This window comes from Lagenorhynchus albirostris, chromosome 1, assembly GCF_949774975.1.
Source record: "Lagenorhynchus albirostris chromosome 1, mLagAlb1.1, whole genome shotgun sequence".
NCBI lineage: Eukaryota > Metazoa > Chordata > Mammalia > Artiodactyla > Delphinidae > Lagenorhynchus > Lagenorhynchus albirostris.
The window spans coordinates 165,165,879-165,175,557 of NC_083095.1; positions in this window are offsets into that span (position 1 = coordinate 165,165,879).

Genomic DNA, 9,679 nt, shown 5'->3' on the forward strand with positions numbered 1-9,679 from the left:
GACCCCTGATTGGGCAGGGACTGAATGGAGAAAGACAAGAAGTGGGATCTTTGGGGGCTGCCCATTACAGAGATAACAGACCCAGCTTTTCCTTGGCTAAGAGGAGTCGGAGTGCCTCACTTTCCCCAGCGTGAGTCCTCTGGAATTGTGTGGGTATTTTACTGGCCATCTCTTCTGCGGGGCAGGACTGGCCCTGGCCCAGCACATTCTCTGGAGCTGGCCCCCAGCCCTTCCCTGCACAGGACAGTGAAGCCTAGGGAGGGCGTGGTGCCCACTCCGCCCGCTGGTCCGGGGAGCTGGGGTTAAGGTGTTCCACTGGTTGGCGATTCTGGCTTCACCAGTGTTCTACCTGAGTCTGTTGGCTTCTCCGAGTCAGGTCTCTAAGTTGCAGAGCACTTTGGGCACTGCTGACAGGACAGTGACCAGAACCCCTTAGGTGGAAACAGCAACTTTCAAAGAAATGGGATGAAATCTTATTAGTTACTGGCCCTAATGTCGGGACCAGGGGAAATGACCCTTCTAGAAAAAAAAAAACCTTTAAAATTCCAACAGGAGGGTCATGAATTCTCATGTCAGTATTCATTCATCAGATGCTCTTGGTGAGAACAAACCGCACCCTCATCTGTGAAATGGGGCCGTATCTGCCATATATCCCAGGACACATGGGGTTAGTGAAGGACAATTCAATTCAAGGAAAAATATTAATTAGGTAATTAATCTTTGTAATGAAGGGAATGAATGTTTATTGATCATCTAGTTTGTAACGAAACTAAGAAGCATATAACAGGCACCTTTTGTGTGCCAGACACTGCTTGATACCACGGCCTGGCAGGTGACTCTTATTACCATTTTACACACTAAGAAGCTGAGACTAAGAGGCCACCCAGGTAGTGAATGAGTGCAGGTTGGCATGACTCCACACTGCCTACCTTAACAGGCTGCAGAAAACCCAGCATGATGGGAAAACATTTGGATACTTTAAAGACCGTGTTGAGAGAATCAAAGGACATGAGTGTCTGAAAGCCCTTGGTGGCATATGGACGTTCCCCTATTCAATGCAGGAGTCTACACAAGGGAACTCCTTGTGTAGTATTTCTGATCCTGGTTATCTCTCCTCTGCTCAAATACTTTGTAGCTGCCCACTGCCTTTTCCAGGCTGCCTGACCTGGTCTGCTGTCATAGGCATGTTCTAACCTCTCACTGCTCAGAGTAGTCTACAGACTAGCACAGTCAGCTGGGAGCTTGTTGGAAATGCAGACACTCATGCCCACCCCAGACTCAGAATCTGCATTTTAATGAGACCCCCCAGGTGTTTCCTATACCTGCTGATGTTTGAGAGGCACTGTGCTGGCATTGTTCAGCAGGTTTACTCATTACAGAACAAGAGAATCTCTGAGCTAGGAAGGGCTCTTAGAGAAGGTTGAGGACAACTTTTTCTGGGTCTTCACTCAGCCTGGGACTGAGTTCTAGGGCAGGGCACTGGAGACATCCCTCCTAGGATGCCATGGCTCCATAACCCAGTAATTATGGCTGTGTGTCACATCACCCCAAAACTTACTGGCTTAAGACTCATTTACTATCCCTCATGGTTTCTATGGGTCAGGAATTTGGGAGAAGCTCGCCCAGGCAGTTCCGGCTTGGGCTGTCTCATGGGGTTGCAGTCAGATGTCAGCTGTAGGCCCATCATCTGAAGGCTAGACCGAGGCTTGAGGATCCAGGTCAAAGTTGGCTTACTCACATGGCTGGCGAGTCGGTGTTTGCTGTTGGCTGGAGGCTTCAGATCTTCTCCATACAGGGCCTGCTGGTGGAGCTGCCTCATGGCATGACACCTGGCTTCCACCACAGTGAGTGATACAAGAGCACAAGGGGAAGCCACAATGCTTTTTTGTCCTAGCTTTGGAAGTCACACATGGTCATGTCCACTGTAGTCTATTGGTCACATAAGGCCAACCCTGTATTAGTGTGGGAAGGGACATACAAGGGTGTGAATACCAGGGCATGGGGATCGCCGAGAGGCATCTTGGAGGCTGGCTTCTACCCTCCATTAAACTGACTGTTAGAAGATGACCAGTCTCCCAGTCCATCTAACTGTATCATCATGTTATTGTCCCTTACATGGTGATACCACGTAAATGCCTCACTAAGTCCAAGTGTAAGGTGTTTTCAGAATTCCTCTGAAGCATCTTTCCAATACCCCTGTATGAGTAAGGGGTCTAGCCTGCTCTCTGGGACAACACATCTGTCTCAGTTTCTGCAGGACAGGCTTCATTTAGCCCAAGGGCGTTTTCATATCATCCCTCTATGTCTCTCCTCACAGCAGAATGCCCTCAGGTCCTTCAACTATTTCCCAAAGGAGTTTCCTCTGGCTTCCTCACTCTCTGGAAACTCCTGTTTGTGGATGCCCCTCAAATGTGTAATTCCCAGCATTGGATGCCCAAGCTCAGCTGTGGACTGACCAGGGCAGAGCCAAGGCAACCTTTCCCTCTCACTGTTTGGGCATTCTGCTCCTACTGGCGCCACCAAAGATTGGTGAGTCTTTGAGCTTATGCCTTTGGTTGATATTGAAACTTGTGGACAGTTGAAACCATCAAACTGTTTTCATGCTGGCCACCACGAAAGGGCTTCCTGTGTATCTCAAGCAACAAAACAGGGTTGAGGAGGGGAAGGTTCCCTGTATGTTCGAGAGCATTGGATGTGAATCCCATGTCTGGCACAGAGATCTTGGGCAAGTTTTGTAAGCTCCCTGGGTCTTGGTGTTCTCATCTGAAAAATGGAGCTACCCTATGGAATTGTTGTGAGAATTAGAATGAGCTAGGATGTCAGCACCTAGCAAATGATCTGGCTCGAGGTGCAAGGTGGTTAGTTTTCTTCCCTGCTGCCCTTCTTTGCAGTTTGATGTCCCTGAATAAGTGCATTCTCTTCTGTATGCTGGTTTCTGGGTTTGTAAAAGAAGCTAAAAATACTCACCTCATAGGAGTGTGGCAATGATTAATACTATATGTAATGTGTGTAGAAAACGCTGTGATCCTTTCTGGAAGCAAAGGGCCATAGAAACATGATAGAGAAAAGCGTTCTTATTGCAGAACTGGGCCGGGGAGTGGAGTCTTCTGAGAACTAATGGAACATTTGAAAAGTGCCGTTTTATTTCTTTAACACCGTGCGAGTGACAAACTCAGAGGGAAGTGGGGTGTTACCGTGTTGGTTTCTACCGTCATAGTTGTCATCATCATCTTCATCATCATCGTCACCAATTACAAAAACACTTTTCAAGCAGGTCTGGGGTAAGAAGAGGTGTAGAAGGATGCTTCCCTAGGTAACTCCAGGCCCCAAAGCTCCTGAAAGCCTCGCCATCTTTCCTTTTCCCCACCCTGCATCCTATGGGGCACCTCCTACAACCGGGCCTGAGCTGAGCTGGCTCTTCTCTGCTTTTCCCTTTATTCCAGCCATCAGAGTCTTTGGGGACTGACCGCCCAGCCCTTGTCACACTGGGCTTGATGTTTTCATTTTCTTTCACTGGTAAACATTGTGTCATTCTGGAAAATTTTTCCTAGATTTTTACACATAATAGTACAGATACAAAATATGTATAAAATGAACAAATATGGTACCCCACAAACAAATGCTTGCTAGAAATGAAATATAAGAGGAACAGACAGCAACTCCATAGTTTGGAAATGATCTGCTAAGACACAGGCATGACTTTTCACCACAAAACTTGGTACTCATTTGATATACGGTGCTGGAGAATAGTCATCTTGACATTTTGGTTGTTTCTCCTGATCTATTTGGTTTTTTAATGTGTATGCCTTCAAGAGGAGAAAACCAGAATATATAAGAAAACTCAGAATATGAGAAAAAGTCTTATTTAAGTAGATGATCTTTTATTCTTAGGACATTTACTTGTTAACATTTTAATCTTGAAAGAGTCATAAAAATAGGCATTAAAAATGCTGGCGGGTTCTCTGACTGGTCTCAAAAATCCCAAGTTTAAAAAAATGTGATTTCAGTTTCTTCATGGGCTAGCGCAGCCTCATCATCGTGATAATATTTATTGGTTCGTTTATTTGTTATTTATGATATTTAATATTTATTATTGTGGTAAAATATAAGTAACATAAAATTCATCATTTTAACAGTTTTAAGTGTTTAGTTCAGTGGTATTAAGTACATGCACATTGTTGTGCATCCGTCCCCACCCTCCATCTCCAGAACTCTTTCATCTTCACAAACTGAAACTCTGTACCCATTAAATAGTAAACTCCCCATGCCCTCTCTCCTTCCAGAGCCTGGCAACCACCACTCTACTTTCTGTCTCTGAGTTTAACTACTCTAGGTACCTCGTATAACTGTAATCACACAGTATTAGTCCTTTATTGACAGCTTGTTCATTTAGCCTAATGTCTTTAAGGTTCATCCATGTTGTAGCAGGGGTCAGAATTTTCTTTATTTCCCAGTAATATTTACTGGGTACTTACCCTATGCTAGGCCCTGTGCTAAGTGCTTTGTTAAACCTCACAATGATCCTGTGAGGTCTTGTTGCCTGCATTTCACTGATGAAGAAACTGAGGACAGGGAAGTTTAGTAAGCTGCTCAAGTTCATGTAGTTGCTAAATGGTAGAACCAGGCATCTAATCCAGGCCACCTGGCTTCAGAGCTCTCATACTTAAAGAAAATGTCAATATCAGTCATTTATTGAGCACCTATGTGCTTGGTACTAGGCTAGGCATTGTACCATTTCCACCCCCCCCTTTCTTTCTTTTGATATATAATTTACATAGAATAAAGTACATCTTAAGTATGCACTTTATTCTATGTAATTTTTTTACATCGACAAACACCACTCTAATCACAACCAAATCAGGATGTAGAACATTTTCAGCTCTTTAGAAGGTTCCTTTGGGCGTGTTCTAGTGAGTACACCGTCTCCTGCCCGCGTCCCCCCTCGGCCCCTGCCCCAGGAAGATCACTGTTCTAACCTCACTGACAGACCAGTTTTGTCTATTTTTTACTTGATAGAAATGTGATCTTCACATGAGTACTCTTTTTTTTTTTTTTTTGCGGTACGCGGGCCTCTCACCGCTGTGGCCTTTCCCGTTGCAGAGCACAGGCTCCGGACGCGCAGGCCCAGCGGCCACGGCTCACGGGCCCAGCCGCTCCGCGGCATATGGGATCTTCCCAGACCGGGGCATGAATCCGCGTCCCCTGCATCGGCAGGCGGACCCTCAACCACTACGCCGCCAGGGAAGCCCGAGTACTCTTTTTTGTCAGGCTTCTTTCACTCAAACCAGAGGCAAACTGGAGAGGGTGTGGCCCACCCAGAGGGAGAGCCACTAGCCAGTTCCAACTAAATGTTGCCATTCAGGAGTTCAGGCTCAGTGTTGCTGGGTCATGTAGTAGTAGTAGTAGTAATAGTAGTTATTATTGTTGTTTTCCTTGAGAAGCCAAATATCTAGATTTTTATGGAATATCAAATTATGATTAATTTGAGAAGTTATAGTACATGTCAAAACACTGAAGGATAAGCAAAATTCATCTATGAGTGGTTGGATGAATACTATGGTGATGGCAGTGAGAATGGACAGGAAAGGACATCTGAAAGGAAGAATCAGAGACACTGGATCTTGAGGGAGAGAGAGAAGCGAGAATGAAGAATGGCCTCAGGACTTCCCTGGTGGTCCAGTGGTTAAGACTCCATGGGGAACTTAAAAAAAAAAGAGAGAGAAAAAAAAAGGAATGGCCTCAACCTTCTGAAGCTGAATGACTGGGAATGGGGAGTCCCTGTCAAGAGCCGGGCAGTCTGGAAGGGCAGCTGTCTTGGGGAGAAAAGACAGGGAGTCCCCTCTGTAGCCAAGTTGGGTTTTCCGAGGTGGAGGGACATCCAGAAGGAGGTGGCCAGCAGGCGGAGAGGAATGTGGGGCTCGGGCTTGGGGAAATGCTCGGCCTGAGATTCCACACGTCTGCTTTTAATATAAGATCAGGGAACATTAAATTCCAGTCGACAAATGCTAAAATATACTTTAATTTCATACTGTAACTAATTAAGGGAGAGAGTAGAAGGGCAGAAAAGGAGGAGGAAGAGAGGCTGCTGGAGAGAAATGCAAGGATGCGCAGAAACAGGAAAGGAATGCCAGAGACCCTGGCGCACCAAGGAAAAGTGATGCATGTAAGGGGGTTCTAGAGAAAAAGAAATGTGGACAAGTATCAAGCGTTGAGCTTCCATCGGCCGTAGACAAAACTAGGGTTTGATTGCATGACAGCTGCATCTTGTGGCTATTAGGACCTTGTGGCTAATGAATTTTTAAATTCATTTTTTGAATGACTATTGCATATTTGCAGCTATAAGCCCAAATACAATATGAATCTGATGCTTTGTGGCACTTACTCCTAGGCCCAAATAAATGAGATCAACAGCTATGACCTTCTTATATACAGTGGCCAGATCTCACCATGGAACCATGGCATCAAGTCCACCTTAGGTCCCAGATCAAGTCAGAAGTCCAGCCCTGCAGAAGTCACCCCAGCCTTCCTTGAGGATCCCTGGCTTAATAAGGGCATGTATAGCTCAGGCTAGAAGTTCTACACAGAGTTGTGTCAGAGCCAGTTTAACCTTTGAGAGATGAAGAAAAGAGACATGGTAAAATTCATTCAGCTTAGGGGGTGGTGTCATTTAATTGTTGTTCTTTCTTGCCTCCCATCTTCCACAATTGAAGGAATAGGACCATTGAGTCCCACTATTGTGCCTACAGAGTAAAATGGTCGACCAGGTCCTAAGTTGTGTGTGTGTGTGTGTGTGTGTGTGTGTGTGTGTATGTGTGTGTGTGTATGTGTGTGTGTGTCAAAGGAATAGTAGCCATACAGCTACCAAAGGGACACTTACAATTGAATTCAAAAACAGGAAATTGACAAATGAGAGTGACTTAAAGCCATAACAAGCAAATATGTATATATAAGAAAATTAATACTCAGTAAAACTCCCTGATTGAGAGGTGATAAATGACAGATGCAGAGGAGAGAATGGTTAGCATTGAGTGGGGTGAATCAGAGAAGACTAAGAGGGCAAGGAAAGTCTATGAATATCTGGGGGATAAATAAATAGAAATTACAGTGGAGGGGCAGAGGGCTTCCTCCCCAAGTACCCTCAGTCTGCAGATCAGTTGTTGCCTGTGCCCAGGTGAGCTGGGTCCCACTGCCTGTCCAAATCTCACACCCGTAAATTTTCTCCCCATCACTGGCCCCTCTGCATGCCATAGTTGGAAACGTGGCTTTTCCAGAGTCAAAAGCCAGAGCACAAGGCCCCTATTCACCCCGCCGGGTTTGAAATTCTCCTCCGAAATTCCTTTAACTGCAAACGCCTTCTCCCAAGTACACCGTGCATCTTTTCAAATTTCAGACATAAACAGCTGTGTAGCCCCACCTGGCAACCCCCTCTCACCCTCCTGATAAAAATAGAAGGGGCTGAGGTGGGGAAAGCCGTGGGCACAGTGGGGTTTTGTGGATCAGCTGTTTGTACGAGTGTTCCTGACCCCTCTGCCTATTTTGGGAAGGGGTTTCTCTCGGGGAAGCTTGGAGCTGGATTCTTGGGGGATTTGTCATCCCTGGCACCTTGGCGCCTTCCATTCTGGGCCCAAGATGCATCTCTGTGGTTGTGTGTTTAACTCTGTGTCCCAGGGAGAAACACCTTTACCTGTGGTTATTGGCTTGGGTGTCAACTCTGGTGACTGTGGGGGATGGAAAAAGTGGTGGCAAGAAGTGCGGGGAAGCAGCTCGTTTGCAGAAGCCACTGGTGTGAAAACTGTCACCAGGCCCCCAAGGCAGGCACCATGACCCCACGAGCAGGTGAAGGGCTTTTAGAGGTAATAAGCTCTTACCTTGTACACTTGGTTCCTCTGTATGGGACAGGGGTGAATGAGCAGTGCAGGGCGAACTGGCAAGTTCCATGAGATTGGCCTTATGTGAACTGTTCTAGGTCCAACTGTACCGTTTACCAACGATGTGACTTTGAACCTCAGTTTCCTCCTTAGTAAAAGAGGAATTTCAATATTCCCATAGAAAGATGCAGATGGGATCCTGCTGCTTCTCTGCTTACAACCATCCAGTGGTTTCTGGTTGCATTCAGGACACCACGGCCAACAGAGCTTGAGCAACCTGGCCCTGCCTCTCTCACCTCATCTCCCCACGAGTCACCTTACTCTTCCCCTCTGTGTTTTGGCTCCATTTCATCTTCAGATTGTACTTTATTATTTTTTTTTATAGATTTATTTTTGGCTACGTTGGGTCTTCGTTGCTGCATGTGAGCTTTCTCTAGTTGCGGTGAGCAGGGGCTCCTCGTCGTTGCCGTGTGCGGGCTTCTCATTGCAGTGGCTTCTCTTGTTGCCAAGCACAGGCTCTAGGCATGCGGGCTTCAGTAGTTGTGGCGCGTGGGCTCAGTAGTTGTGGCGTGTCGGCTCAGTAGTTGTGGCGCACGGGCTTAGTTGCTCCACGGCATGTGGGATCTTCCCAGACCAGGGCTTGAACCCATGTCCCCTGCATTGGTAGGCGGGTTCTTAACTACTGCGCTACCAAGGAAGTCCCTCAGATTGTACTTTAAATATCAGAGAGGCCTTGCCTGACCACCCAACTTCTCTGCCTCCCCCAGTTTCTATTACGGCATCTCATTCCTTCCCTTCCTGGGCTAGACCACGCCTTGCTGGTGTGTATTTTGAGCTGTTTACTTGTGTAGTGTCCACCGCCCTCTCTCACCAGACTCTGAGCTTCAGGAGGGTAGGGACAAATATCGTCAGCTCCCATCTCAGTGTGGGGCATTGCAGCCTCCCAATTGATATTTGTTGAATGAATGAGTAGGTCTAGTTTGCTCTCCTTTGTATCTGCTATGTCTGGCACATTTAGAGAATCTAGAAGTGAATCATAATAACTCACATGCGTTGAGCACTCTGTGTTAGGCACTGTTCTAAGCATTTTGTGTCTAGTAACTCATTTAGTAACCATAGTAATCTTACTGTTTGTTAATGGCCCTCACAACTTATTCCTGTTTTACAAAAAAAGAAAGTGAGGCCTGGAGAGGTCAAGCCCCTTGCTAGTGAACGGCAGAGCAGAGATTCAATGCCAGACAATTAGGTCCCAGAGATTGTGCCTTTAACCTCTCACCATCCTGCTTGAATGAGAAGTGAGTGAAGGAGAGCAACTAGCTCATTGCAGGGACTCATAAACATTCATTTATCCTTTCCCCCTCCCTTTCCACTTGGTTGAAAGGGTCAAATTAGAGCTATATAAGACAGTAAAGATGTGTAAGGTATAAAATCTCTAAGGGTGTGTAGGGTGAGGCCTCTGTACCGATCAGCCAGCCTCTATCAGCCAGGAGAATTTCCTGGGCATGGTGGGGTTAGGAGAAGTCTAAATGACAGGAGAGAAGGGTGATGACAGGCCAAGGCCATGGGCTGAGGCTTGAGCTGGCAAGGGTGGGGAGCAAAAATAACTAGAAGCTACAAATCGCATGAGATAGCAAGTTAGACAATTGATGGGAGAAGAGGAGTACCGCTAAGATGCATTAGGACGTGAAGCTGAAGATGATGACCCAGCAGGGCCGTCAAGTCAGGACCCACAGATGGGAGTTCTCCTTTTCCAAGATGAAACCACAGAAGATGTAAAGTTAGTTTTTCTTTAGTCAAACCTGGCAAGAAGT